This window comes from Cynocephalus volans, chromosome 7 (assembly GCF_027409185.1).
Source record: "Cynocephalus volans isolate mCynVol1 chromosome 7, mCynVol1.pri, whole genome shotgun sequence".
NCBI lineage: Eukaryota > Metazoa > Chordata > Mammalia > Dermoptera > Cynocephalidae > Cynocephalus > Cynocephalus volans.
This window is the reverse complement of record NC_084466.1, coordinates 66,757,149-66,771,190: the sequence shown is the minus strand read 5'-3', so window position 1 is coordinate 66,771,190 and position 14,042 is coordinate 66,757,149.

Genomic DNA, 14,042 nt, shown 5'->3' with positions numbered 1-14,042 from the left:
ATATCCAGGGACTGCATTCTGCCTCTGCACCTTTCCTGGGTTTTAGGCTTTGTTTACAGTCCCTTCATGGCCATTAACAACAAAGTTTTAAAGACAAGCCACAGACTGGGAGAAAATATTTGTAAATCACATATCCAAAGGACTCATATTCAGAATATATAAAGTACTCTCTAAACTCAAGAGTAAGTAAACAATCCAAATAGAAAATGGGCAAAAGACTCGAACAGTCACTTCATCAAAGATATACAGGGCCGAACCCGTGGCTCACTTGGGAGAGTGTGGCGCTGGGAGCGCCGAGGCTGCAGGTTCGGATCCTATATAGGGATGGCCGGTGCGCTCACTGGCTGAGCGCAGTGCGGGCGACACCAAGCCAAGGGTTCCGGTCTCCTTACCGGTCACAAAAAAAAAAAAAAAAAAAGAAGAAGATATACAGATGGCAAATAAGCACTTGAAAAGATGTTCACTGTTATTAGCTGTTAGGGAAATGCATATTAAAACCACAATGAAATTCCATGGCACACCTAAAATTAAAAAGTACTGACAGTACCAAATGCTAGTGACAGTGGAGAGCAACTGAATCTCTGATACATTGCTGTTAGGAATATAAAAGGTACAGCCACCCTAAAAAACAGTTTGACAGTTTCTTATAAAGTTAAACATATGCTGGGGGCTGGCTGGTTAGCTCAGGTGGTTAGAGCACAGCCTTATAACCCAAAAGTCACGGGTTTGGATCCCCAAACAGGGTAGCCATCATTTACAAATAATTGAAACAAACGAGAAGCTCCAGCAATCTTTGGGGAGTCTCTTAGAGTGAGACAGGCTATACTAAAAGTAGCTTTGTAGTAGCTCCTAGTATCTGGCCAAAAAATCTTCACTTACTCTGTGCTACCCAAGATACACCCTATTTCACAGGTGTATTAAATGCATCAATCACTCAATAAAATCAATTCACATGTAGAGTTAAACATGTTTATCACCCAGCAGTGAAACTCCTAAGTGTTTATCCTAGAAGAATAAAAATGTATGTTTACATAAAACTCTGTATATGTATGTCATATAGTAGTAGTTTTCTTTGTAATAATAAAAAACTGTAAATAAGCCAAACAGTTCTTCAATGAATGAATAGAAAACAAACTGGGCAACATCAATGCAATGGAACACTACTCAGCAGTTCAGCAGTGTAAAGCCACGTGACTACGACTACGCCAATTGTTGGGGCGACGCAATAGCTACACTAATTGTATTGTTAAAGCAACTCATAACTAAAGCCAAAACGTTTCATTATTTTAGTTATACTAAGTTTCCATTTGTACTGTCCGGGCTTGGGGTTAGGGCCCATAGACCCTTCAAGCCCATTGTACAGACTGGGACACCAGACCCATCACATGCCAGGCTGGGTCATAGACCCTTCACATGCAGGTCCACGCTAGGTAATTTGGAAAGGTCCCAGGAGCCATTGGCAGACGACACAAGCTCAGTCCTCAGCAGCAGTAACAGCAGTTTACAGCAGATCCCATGGCAGCAGTGGTGGCAGCCTCCTTGCGGGGGCGGGGGGACACTGGCAGCAACAGCCTCCAGCAGCCGTAGTGGCTTCCTTGGGGGTGGGGGGCCCCCGTGGATCAGAGCCACTCCCCCTTTATACTTAAGTCCATAACCCAGGACACCTGGGCACACATACACAATTACATTATCAATAGCCAAGGAACACCTGAGCGCACGTGCATATTTACATAAAATGCTCAGCAAGATTTTGAACATCTCAGGGGCCCTGACCATTTTTCTTCACTTTCTCTACAAGCAGTAAGAAGGAACTATTGACACTTGCAACAATTTGCATGAATCTCAAGGACACTGTGCTCATTGAAAAAAGTCAATCTTCACAAGGAGAGTCACCAGCAGAGACCAAAGAAAAGGATGTCTCTTTCCACAAAGCCCATTCCAGAGTGACAGAAGAAGCATCTGCTCTATGATAATATTGGGGAACCTGAACACATCTCTCAGCATTGGACAGATCATCTAGGCAACAAATCAACAGAGTAACCATTACTCTTTCAGAGGGAGAGAAGAAATCTGGGGTTATCAGAGGGGGGATGGGAGAGGGGGATGGGGAGAGATAGGATAAGGGGCATAAAGAATACGATTTGTAACAATATGTATGCTGGTAACATTGATTTGATCAACATATCTCAACGTTGAACCCCCAAAATACGTATAATTGTTATGATTCAATAAAATTTTTTTAAAAAAAGAAAAAAGTCAATCTTAAAGGGCTACGTTCTGTATGATTCCATCTATATACCTTTCTCAAAGTCAAAAAATTATAGTGATGAAGAACAGATCAGTGATTGTCAAGTGTTATGGTCAGGAGAAAGGAGTATCTATTAAGAGATACCATGAGGGAGTTTTTGTGTTGACAGTTACGCATGTCTATATATGGGATAAAATTTCATAGAACTATACACTAAAACCAAAATTAGTGCATTAAAAACTAGTGAAATCCAAATAAGATCTATGCCTGAATTAATAGTATTGTACAAATGTCAGTTTCCTGGTTTTCCCAATGTATGAAGATTATTTAAGCTATTATCATTGCAGGAGCTGGGCGAAGGGTACACAGGAACTCTGTATTATTTTTACAACTTCTTTTGAGTCTTTAAAAAAATATATATATATATCATATCACGTGTGTGTGTGTGTGTGTGTGTGTGTGTGTATGGGTGTATGTGTGTATGTATATATGTATGTATGTATCTTTAATCCCCAGAAGTCAAGATCTGCCCTGCCCTTCTGCCTTGGGTTGAATTTCTTCCCAAAACTTAATTCCCACTGTAACTGTTGAGGGTGGGAAATATTATGGTAATTGAAAAGTAGGGCCTTGAAGAGGTGATTAGATTGTAGGACCAAGCCATAGTGAATGGGTTAATAATGGTGGTCAGGGGTGTCGTTCTGAAGGCTTTAAAAGGAAAGCACACGAAGAGTCTGTTCCTCTCTCTACTCTGCCATTTCCTGCTATGTGAGACTCCTGCATTACTGTAAAGCCAGCACCAAACAAGACTCACCAGATGTGTTCCCTGGACTTTGGACTTAGTAGCCTCTGAAACTGTAAGCAATAAATTTCATTTTCTTTATAAATTACCTTGTTCCATGTATTTTTGTTATAAGCAACATTCACAAGGGCATAGTCCTCACAATCTAATCACTTCTTCAAGAACCTCACCTTTCAGTTACCATTATAGGATTTCCCACCCTCTTAACAGTTGCAGTGGGGTTAAGCTCCCGTGAATTTTGGGGGGACAGTCAATACACAGCAATAATATTTTCTACTTTTCTTCACTATTGTCTTGAACATCTTTTTAAAAATTCATTCCTAGACATATTGCTCTTGCAGAATTTTTTTTTCTATTACATTTGGGTTGTTTCTAGTTTTTACTATTATAAATAATGCTGTATAAAATACACGTTTCTTATTGCACATGTGCCCTCATTTCCATTGAGTATACACACACCTTGTATTAAAATTGTTCTGTCTTAGGGTAACCAATCTTGAACTTCACTTGATAATGTTAGCTGTTTTCCAGAACGGTTGTACTAGTTTATACTCCACTGGCATTGTATGAGAGTTCCAAGTGTTCCACATTTTCACCAGTACTTGGAATTATAAATATTTTTATTTTTAGCCATTGGATGGGTGTGTTTACTGGCATCGTATTGCAACTTTCGTTTGCTTTTCTGTGATTACTTACACAGCTGAGAAAGTTTTTACTGTTTAATTTCCTTGCTCGTTTTTCTCCTAGACTGTTTATCTTTTCACTGTTGGTTTGTAGGAGTACTTTATGTATTCTGATTTCAACTTTGTTATTTGTTATATTTATTGCAAGAAACCTTTTCTGCTCCATCATTTGCCTTTTCTCTGTCTTAAGAATATCTTGGTTCACAAAAGTTCTTAGTTCTACTATAGTCGAATGTAGCATTCTTTCCCCTTGTTAAGTTAGTGCTTTTTGTTTTGTTTTGTTTTGTTTTGTTTGGCAGCTGGCTGGTATGGGCATACGAGCCCTTGACCTTAGTGTTGTCAGCACCAGACTCTAATCAACTGAGTTAACCGACCAGCCCAAGGTTAGTGTTTTTGTGTCCTGATTAAGCAGTCTTCTCTGAGTTTAAAAAGACATTCTTCTGTATTATCTTCCCGGAGGTTCATTCCATTTGGAATTGATTTTTCTCTGTGTGTGGTATGAGGAAGGGGTCAGGTTTAATCTTTGCCCATATATGACTGTCCAATTGTTCCAGCACACTGATTGGAAAGATTTTCATTTCTTTACTTCTTTGTGAAACATGGATCTTTCTGAGCTTTCTATTCTGTTGGTTGCTCTTTTATCTGTCTGTGTGCCAGTAGCACAACTATCGTACTGTAGCTTTCTAATAAGTCCTCATTTTCAGTCAAATGAGAATACCCATCCTGTTCTTTTTCTTCACAGTTTTTTGGGTATTTTAGGCCATCTACATTTCCATACATATTTTGGAATCAAGTAGTCAGATTACACATACACACACCCCTGACAGAAATTTGTTTGGAATTGCATTAAATCTGTAGATTGGGGAAAATTGTAGAATTGCAATCTTTACAACACTGACTTTTTCAGTCCATGGACAGTGTCTTTTTCATTTAGTTAGATCCTCTTCAATTTTTCTTTACAATGTTTTATCATTTTCTGAATAGAAAACTTGCATATCTTTGATTAATTTATTCCTAGATGCTTGATATTTTTTATGCTATTTAAATGATATCCCTTTAAATTTTATTTTCTAAATTTTTGTCATTGCTCTAAATGTGATTGATTTTATTTGTTAACCTTGCAATTTGCAATTTCACTAAACTCATTTATTAATTCTACTAATTTATCTGTAAATTCTTTTGGATTTTATGGTATATGATTATATCATGTAACAATAATGAATTGTATTTTTTCCTTTTCAATCTTTTTTTTCCCAAGCACTGTCTAGAACCTTCCGTACAGTGTAAAATTAGCAGTGGTGATAGCAAGCATCCTTGTTTTAGTTCCTGCCTTCACAGGAATGTCTCTCTAGTTGCCTTAGGATTTTGTGTGTATGTGTGCTTGTTCTTTAGATACCCTTTATTAGATTAAGAAATTCCTTTAGTTTACTGAGATTTATTTTTAAATCATGAATAGATGTTAAATTTTATCAAAACCTTTTTCTGAATCTTTGAGATAATTTTTCTCCTTTATTCCATTAATTTGTTTAATTGCATTGATTGATTATCAATTGGTAAACAAACTTGTATTTCTGGAATGAATGCAATTTAGTTGTGCTCTATTATCTTTGTAATAAATTGATGGATTGTTTTCGTTAATATTTTATCTAGGATTTTTGTATCTATGTCATAAGTAAGATTGGCTATAATTTTCCTTTCTCATAATATTCTTTTCAAGTTTTGGTTTCATAAAATGAATCAGGTGTGTTTCCTCTTTTAATTCTGTGGATGAGTTTGTATAAATTGATATTATTTTTTTGCTTAAATGGAAGGTGGAATTCATCAGTGAAGCCATATTGACCTAGAGTTTTCTTACTGGGAAGGTTTTGAAATTATGGCTCAATTTCTTTTAGAATTATTTATAATTTTATTTATTATAAGTATTTTGGTAGATTGTATTTTTCAAGCATTTGTCCATTTTATCAAAGTTTTCAAATGTCTTGGCGTAAAATGGTTCAAAATATTATTTTACCATTCTAATGTTTACAGTGGTGTTGTGTTTTGTATTCCTTACATTGCTTTCTTGTTGCCTTCTCTTTTTTTTTCTTTTAATTAGTCTTACTAGGTGTCAAAGTACCAAATTTTTGGCCTTATTGATGGTCTCTATTGTTTATTTGTATTTATTTCATCAATTACTATTATCTTTAGCGTTTCCATTTTCCCACTTTTTTTGGTTTAATTTGTTTCCATATTTCTTGAGATGGATAATTAACTTTTAGAGTTTCAGCCTCTCTGTTTTCTATTTAGCATTCAGGACTACACATATCCCTGTAAGATAAGGTTTAGCTTCATCCCACAAGTTTTTATATGTAGTGTTTTTATTATTACTTAGTTAGAAATATATTCTAATTTCCTTTGTGCTTGTTTCTTTCACCTATTAGTTATTGAGAAGTATACTCCCTTATTCCAAACATATGAGGATTTTGTAATTATCTTCAAGTTGTCGATTTCTGGTTATATTGCGTTGTGAACTGGGAACATACTATGTATTTGTTTCAGTTCTTTGTTATTTGTTTAGACTTGCTTTATGGCCCAGAATCTGGTCGATTTTTTCAAATGTTTTCTGTGCACTTGAAGAGAATCAGTACTATGCATTGTTGGGAACAGTGTTCTATATGTGTCCATTTGTTAATTATGTTATTCAAATCTTCTATATCCTTATGACATTTTATTTTGGTTTGATTAAATTTTTTATAATACAATTCCTTCCCGCCCACCCCTTACTCCCCACCCCCCACCATTAGCTTGGAAATCATATACTCTTTTTCTGTTCTTTTAGTAATTACTCTAAAGATGTCAACCTGCATTCTTGATTTAGCTATTGATTTTTTTTATGTTGGCCTCACATCTAGCAATCTTCCTAAACTCTCTCATTACCTTTAGGAGTTAGCTTAGCTTATATATTTACTTAGATTTTTCTAGTCTGCAAATGATGGAAATTTGTTTCTTCTGTTTTAATCTCTCTACATTTTGTTTCTTTTGCTCACCTTACTACACTGGCTAGGCCCTGCAATATAGTGTTAAATGGAAGCAGTGAATAGTGGGCATTTTTGTTTAGTTCCTGACTTCATAGGGAATGCTGTCAACGTCACATTATTAATATGTACCTGGTAGGTATATTGGTAGATTCTCTTTATCAAGTTAAGGAAGTTTTCTAGTTTTTCTTAATTTTTAAAATCATGAGTGTATGCTCAATTTTGGTGTATGCTTTTTCCTGCTTTATGTAATTGCAAGGTATGTCTCCTCTAATTTGTGAATATGATAAATTGCATTAATATAAATTTCTGATATAAAGTTATGTCCCGCGCTACCGTCTCGCCAGCAAGAACGACGCGGCACACAAAGGATCCTTCTGCAGATCAGCTTTAATGCATCTTGAGAGGGAGAGCATAAGCTTGCCAAAAATGGAGACCCCGAGCGAGGGAACCCGCGCCCTTTATATAGAGACTGCTCCTCGCCTAGGACGTGCTCCTACCTTATTGGTGGCTGCCTAATCGGCCCAGGCGTGTTACCGAGCAGCCCTGCCCTCCACCGGAAATCAGCGCCATCTTGTAATGGCGATTTCGGGCAGCTCCTCACATCTCCCCCTTTTTTATCATTTAAAGCGGCTGGTACAAGCTCGGCGGTCGCGGACAAATTAGCCAGCGTTCCTGTCCTAGGTCGTCCCTCCACAGACTTTGACCTTACCCGTCATAGGTTGACCCTATCGCCACCGGGCACCATGTCTTAGGTTGGTTCAAGTCTGGGGGAAGTTGCCCGTCTCTGGACACACTGGAGCCTGTTGTTACACATAGACCTGTTTGAGCAAGGGCGAACTCCTCTGAACAAGCTTCAGGGAGGCCAGCCAACAGGAAGGGGGAAGGGGAGTCAGAGCAGGCTAATCCTTAAGCATGGACAGCCAAACGTCAGGGTTGGCCCCCTGTTCCAGGGCTAGAAATGCCTGGGCGATGACTACCCTGTCTCTCTGGGTCTGGGCTTTTAATCTGCAGACCAACCATAGTAGGAGCACAGTTCCCCCACATAAGAACATGCCAACCCCAATCACTCCTGCCCACTCCTTGAAGTGGGACACGGCCGTTTTAATCCATGAGGACAGTCCGGCTGCGAAGGAGACATCCACTCTTGTTGAATTCACGGACACAATGGCCATGCGCAGCTGGTTTATCAGGTTGTCAAATTCTCTCGTCCAACCTGTTGAAAGATGCTGGGATAATTGTTTAGACAAATTTGCAGCTTTGGTATACTTTTTATATTGGATACTGGTGACACATAACCCTGAATATTTCCATTGACACCCCAATTGAGCAATTTGCCATAAAACGTCTATTTGTTCCTGCACAAGATCCACCCGCTGGTTAACCACCATTAATCCTCCCTTCAGCTGAGCATGAACTCTCCCTCCGCCCTCAACCTCAAAAACTGGGAAGGCAGCTTGAACCTTTTTCCTCACTTTATCAGAGAGGAATGAGAAGGGATTAGAAGACTGCACGTAAGGAGGAGGCGCCGAAGGCGCAGGCCGTGCGGGGGCCACTGGGGGCGGCCGGCATTTCCACTCCCCGAGTGGTCTCTGCCGCCTGTCGGGATGATATCTCTCCTCCTCGTACCTGGCAGCTTCCTCCTCCAAATCGGATTCCTCACTAGGGCTGAGGGGATCGGAGTCGGACTCATCCAGATTTAAATCTTCTAATTCTTGTTTTAAGGCCCCCAGCTCTTGCATAGGGTAGAGGCCTCCTTCTTTCCCTTCCAACTTTTGTCTGGGTTTTGAAATCCCTCCTTTACCGGCAGATGTGCCGGGAGTGTCACTTTGTTGTTTTAGAATCTCTCCCTTGTCCGTAGACTTACCGGGAGGGCCCTTTTTCTTATGGGAGACGTCTCTCCTCCTGCGGGTACCCATCCTCTCACTCCGTTCAGTTTCTGACATGCTGTCTTGGACCTCCTCTAATGTATTTTGCCCTACTATCACTACCGGTTTACAGCCCTCATCTTCTAAGCAATTTTTAATAAACTTCCAAATGGTCTTGGTGCCCTGACGGAGGTCTCCCTCCGCGTACTTGCGGTCAAGGTCTCTGCCTAGTTTGTTCCAAGAGCTCAAAGTCAAGGAGCCGGAACAAGCAAACCACGGCGCTACACGATCTACCTCTTTTACAAAATTTTTGAGCACACGGCCCCCTACCTTGATATCACGCTGTCTCAGCACGGCCTCTAACGCGGTAACCATGGACTGAGTGGAACCCATAACGCGCCCCACTCCGTGGGAGGCGCTGTGAGACGCGCCGCTCCCTTATGTACGAGAGGCTCACACGGGTCTCAGGTGCAGCTGCTTATCTACGTCAGTCTGACCACACCAACGGGCGATTTCAAAACCTTTTAAACCAACCGGATTAACCCCAGACCAAGAACAGGCATACCTCTCCGAACTTACCCTCCTGCAGTTCTGAATCCTCCCTGTCTCCAGGGGGTCTCCGAAGGTGCTGACGATGACACAAGTTCCCGGGTTTCGGCACCAAATGTCCCGCGCTACCGTCTCGCCAGCAAGAACGACGCGGCACACAAAGGATCCTTCTGCAGATCAGCTTTAATGCATCTTGAGAGGGAGAGCATAAGCTTGCCAAAAATGGAGACCCCGAGCGAGGGAACCTGCGCCCTTTATATAGAGACTGCTCCTCGCCTAGGACGTGCTCCTACCTTATTGGTGGCTGCCTAATCGGCCCAGGCGTGTTACTGAGCAGCCCTGCCCTCCACCGGAAATCAGCGCCATCTTGTAATGGCGATTTCGGGCAGCTCCTCACAAAGTTATTCTTGCATTACTGAGATAAATGTTACTTGGTATTAATATATGTTTTTTCTACATTGTTGAATTCACTTTGAAAATATTTCAGTTAGTTTTTTTAAACATCTAAATTCACAAGTGAAACTGATAAAAAAGTCATCTTTTCTTTTACTATATTTGTGCAATTTTGGAATCAGTTATACTAGTGTTATTGAGTGAGTTGGGAATTTTTCTTTTTTTACTGTTATCTGAAAAATTTATAAAAGATAGGAATTTATTGCTTTCTTATATTTGTAGTAAAGATCTCATCTCGTCTTTTTGGGCAAAGGTGAGAAAGACTTCACTTGACTCTTCTTGAGTCAATTTTTTAAATTAATATTTTTCATTTAAGTTTTAAAAATGGTTGACATGAAGTTATTCTTATAGTGTTTTTAAGTTTCAGATATATCAGTAATTTTGCCCCCCTTTTTAATCCTAATATTTATGCCTCTCCTTTTTAAAAATCAGCATTAGGCTTTTACAGAGTGGGTACAGCAAAAGGACCCAGAAGCAACAGAGGCAGTATTATTGGCAGTGTTTAACCAATACTGAAATTGTCCACCATCCATCTAGATAGATGAGGAAGTGAAACCAAAGAGAGAGGGGAATGGTCCTGGAACTGGATTCATCATAAGTTGAAAGGGCACATGTATCCATTTGTTCATGCACTGAGCACCAGATGCTGTCCAGGTGCAGAAGATGTGACAGTGTCCAAAGTAGAAACACTTGCTGCCCCTGTGGAAACCATAATCTGTTGTTTACAAGGAAGAAAATATATGTAGAGGTTGCTAATTGATATGTAGATGGTCAAGGAAGTTTTCACCAATAAAATGACATTTGAACAGAGATGCCATACAAGAATTATAGTAAGAGTACAGGTGTACAGAAAACAAAGAGTATAAAGGGCACCATGAGCATGTCAAAGAAATAAATCTACCATAACTTAGGAAATTCACATGGGGCCTGAGCAATCACGATTCTTTGTCTATGTGAACACTACCAATCCTTCGTTTTAAGTATGTCTGTGTTAAAATTTCTCTCTGAATTAACACCAAGGCCATTGCCCTACAGTTTGGGAAATCCACCATTTCCTGACTTCCAAAGTAGGAAATTAAATTAGCTCTAGGCTATCAGCACCTCTCATGTTCTCTTCCATGGGAATATCCAATGATGTTGAGTGATGTCTTTTGCAAGTTTAACCAGTTAGGGATTCTAAGCTTTGGGGGATATAATTTCATTGGGCCCAAGGACTAGAATTCACTGAAAACTGTCTCTCACACATTCTTTGGCTCTCTTTTATAGATGTCTTTTACCGATGTTTACTCTGTCTTTTTCGATTGGAATTTTTTTTTTTATGTTTTAAAGACTGAAAACAAAAATAAGTTGAGGAGTTCCAGTTGCCAGAACACGGTGGTTAAAAGCATAGATCTGAAATAAAATACCTGGGTTCAAATCAACTATATCATTTAATAATTGTATGGCACTGAGGAAATTATGCCTTAGTTTGCTGATATGTAAAATGCAAGTGATGAAGTACCAACCTCAGAGTCATGTTGTGGAGATTAAATGAAAGGTGTGAACTACCTGGCAAAAAATGATAATGGATCAATAATATTGGCTATTATATTATCCCTCAACATCATACAATGAGTTTTTAATACCAGACTTGCCTTTTCTTAGTCTTTTTCTAGTAAGGTATGAAATGAGCATCTTTTTATTTAAATAACAGGGTTGAATGTTTAAACTTCTCTAGCTCTTCAACATCTTTTCAGGGATGCTACAAAGGACATTTTTGTTTGAGACCTTCATTGTATGAAATGAGGAGTCAAACTGACAAAAGGCTATTTTGGTCTGAGTATCTTGAATGCAAAATTTTTTTCAATTACATTTCAAGTGCTTTATATAAGGAATACACATATGTACTACAACTCTTGGTGTGTGTAAAATCACCTCAGTGCTCTGCTTATAGATTAGGGAATTTTGAGTATAAATTCTGCATTGTTGAGGAGGGATGATGGACACAGCTTGGAAAAGATTGAAGTTTAAGGATTATTGTAAAAGGTCATATAAGCTAGTATAGGGGAAGCAAAATTTTCCCTTTACCTTTTAAGGGTTTTTCAGTGGGATTGACAATTAAACTGACTTAAGATATGTCAACAGAACAGCAAATTTAATACAATTTTAATACAATTTTTAATACAAATTTAATACACTTTTTACGTTGCATTGGGGAGTCCTTATAAAGAAATGAAGATAAAGGTGTATTTAAGAGATGACTGCTTATAAACTGATTTAGACAAAGAATAGTAAATTACGGAAGTGTGATGAGGCAAGAGATCTTGAGTTAGAGGAGTTAATTAGGTGGAGAAATGGCTAGAAGGATAAGGATTAATCTAACGAGATTTGCTTATACAGATTTCCCTAAGCCAGCCTCAACTTCCCATCCTTGATGAGAATGATACTTTCCTTCCAGTGTGTAGGGAGGACATCTTTCACATGGGAATTTCATCTTCTGTGTTTAAGAAAAACAAAGAAGGTCAGAGTGATCTTCTTGAGCCCGCTGTTCTTCAAGTGCCTTTAACTCAGAACAGTCAATATGCCAGGGTGTCACATTTTCAACTTCCTCAGTGGTGTTAAGATATCTTGCTATTTGGCTATGTGAAAGTCTCTCAAACTTGTAGAACCTCTTCTTCATTTTGCCAAGTTATTTACCTCATACAGAGACTTATTGCAAAGATTATATGATATCTGTGAACGATTACCCAAATGTTAGGTATTATCATTATGAAGGCCAAGAACTGTTTTATATTTAGAGATGCAATATGCTTCTGCCAACTTCAGTATAACAGAAGTTCTGAACCTTTAAAAACCCATCCAGCTCCTAGTTTGAGGAGACAAATTTGAGAGCACCTTGCCTCCTATCCCCTTGCCAGTCAACCTCACAATAAAGCCTTTCTTATCTCAAAAAATGGTGCCATGGTATTGGCTCTGTGCACATCATGCAGCGAGCCCTTGCTCAGTAACAGTACTTGGTATAAAAATAAGTTCAGAAATACTCAAAAAGTGCATTTTGGATTTATTTTCTGTTACCGTAAACGTGTTTGTCCAATTATTTCAATTCAGACTGGGTGGGCTATTTCCACGTCTTGAAGCAAGGTTCTCAGTTGTTTTTCTGCCATGATATTGCTGAGAAATTACCACCAACAGGACACGCCCCAGCAGCTCTGCTCGTCACTTGGCCCGCAGTCTAGAGACGAGAAGCTGTGGGTCATGAACGACACGAAGCACTCTAATTCCGCCACCCTTGTTTTTCTAATTTGAGGGACACAGGGTTTGAAAATGGGTGTTCTAGGAATAGTGTTTTTCAAACTATGGATCATGATCTCTGAGTTGTAAAATCAACTTATTGAGTTGTGACTAGCTAGCATTTTTTAAATAAAATGGAAGAGGGCAGAACAGAAAATATCAAAAGGTAAGTACAGTTTTGTGTGTGCGTGTCTGTGTGTCTATGTGTGTGTCTCCTAGGTTTATTAATGTGGATTGTAGCTTAAAAGATAAAAAGCTTGAAAGCTATTGATTGAGGCGTTTCAAGATGGTGGTGGCTGCGGAGGTTGGTGCGCAGTAGCTGAGGTGGAAAAGGCGGCCACTGGGCCTCAGGCAGCCGGGAAACTTGTGGACCTTCCTCTTGCCATCTCTTAAGGGAGGACCGCTGCTGCTGGCCGGTCGTGGACGGTGGCCGCCACTTTGCCCTCGGCAGGAGAGCCTGCCTCATTTACAAGCAACAGCTTTGAAGTGTGGAGCAGGAAAAGAACTGTTTCTTAGCTGCAAAAGCGAGTCTCTAAACAGGGAACACGGCGCCAGGGCTGCTGTGGATGCTGCCAGGATTCCGGAGGCCGGGGCGGCGCTGAAGGCAGCCACCTGCCCTATTCAGGATTTGAGGTTTCAGGCTGGCATTAAAGAAGATTCCTGGGAGCCCCCGAGCCGCGCCGCGACTGAACAGCCTGAGGCGGCAGCGGCTGAGAACAGGGAAGGCGGCTAACCAGAGGCAGAGAGTGAGTGCCTGACCTGGCACAACCCTGTGAGTGACCCCTGGCCCAGCCCTGTTTGTGGGGCTGATGCCCACCCGGCTCCCGCCTGCATCACCAGGTCACTCACCGCCCCGGGGCTGCCTCCATTTTCCCAGGTGCTAGCAGCTCCGCCCGGCTCGGCCGCCACTGAGCCTTCCCACTTGCTTGGCCCGGCGCAGGGCTTTCCGGAGCCTGCGGGCGGGCCTCCCCTCCCACTCCCTCCACGGTTCTCTGGTGGGTTGGTGGCGTGAGGCGTCCCCGGCCAGTGTCGGGAGGGCAAGGAAGTACGGGCGGGCCGACTGTCACTCCACCACACCCTGGACTCTGGCCCCCGGTAAACTTCCTGTTACTGGGAGGCAGTTACCATCTCTGTGGCCTCCAGTTCGGAAAAAAGCCT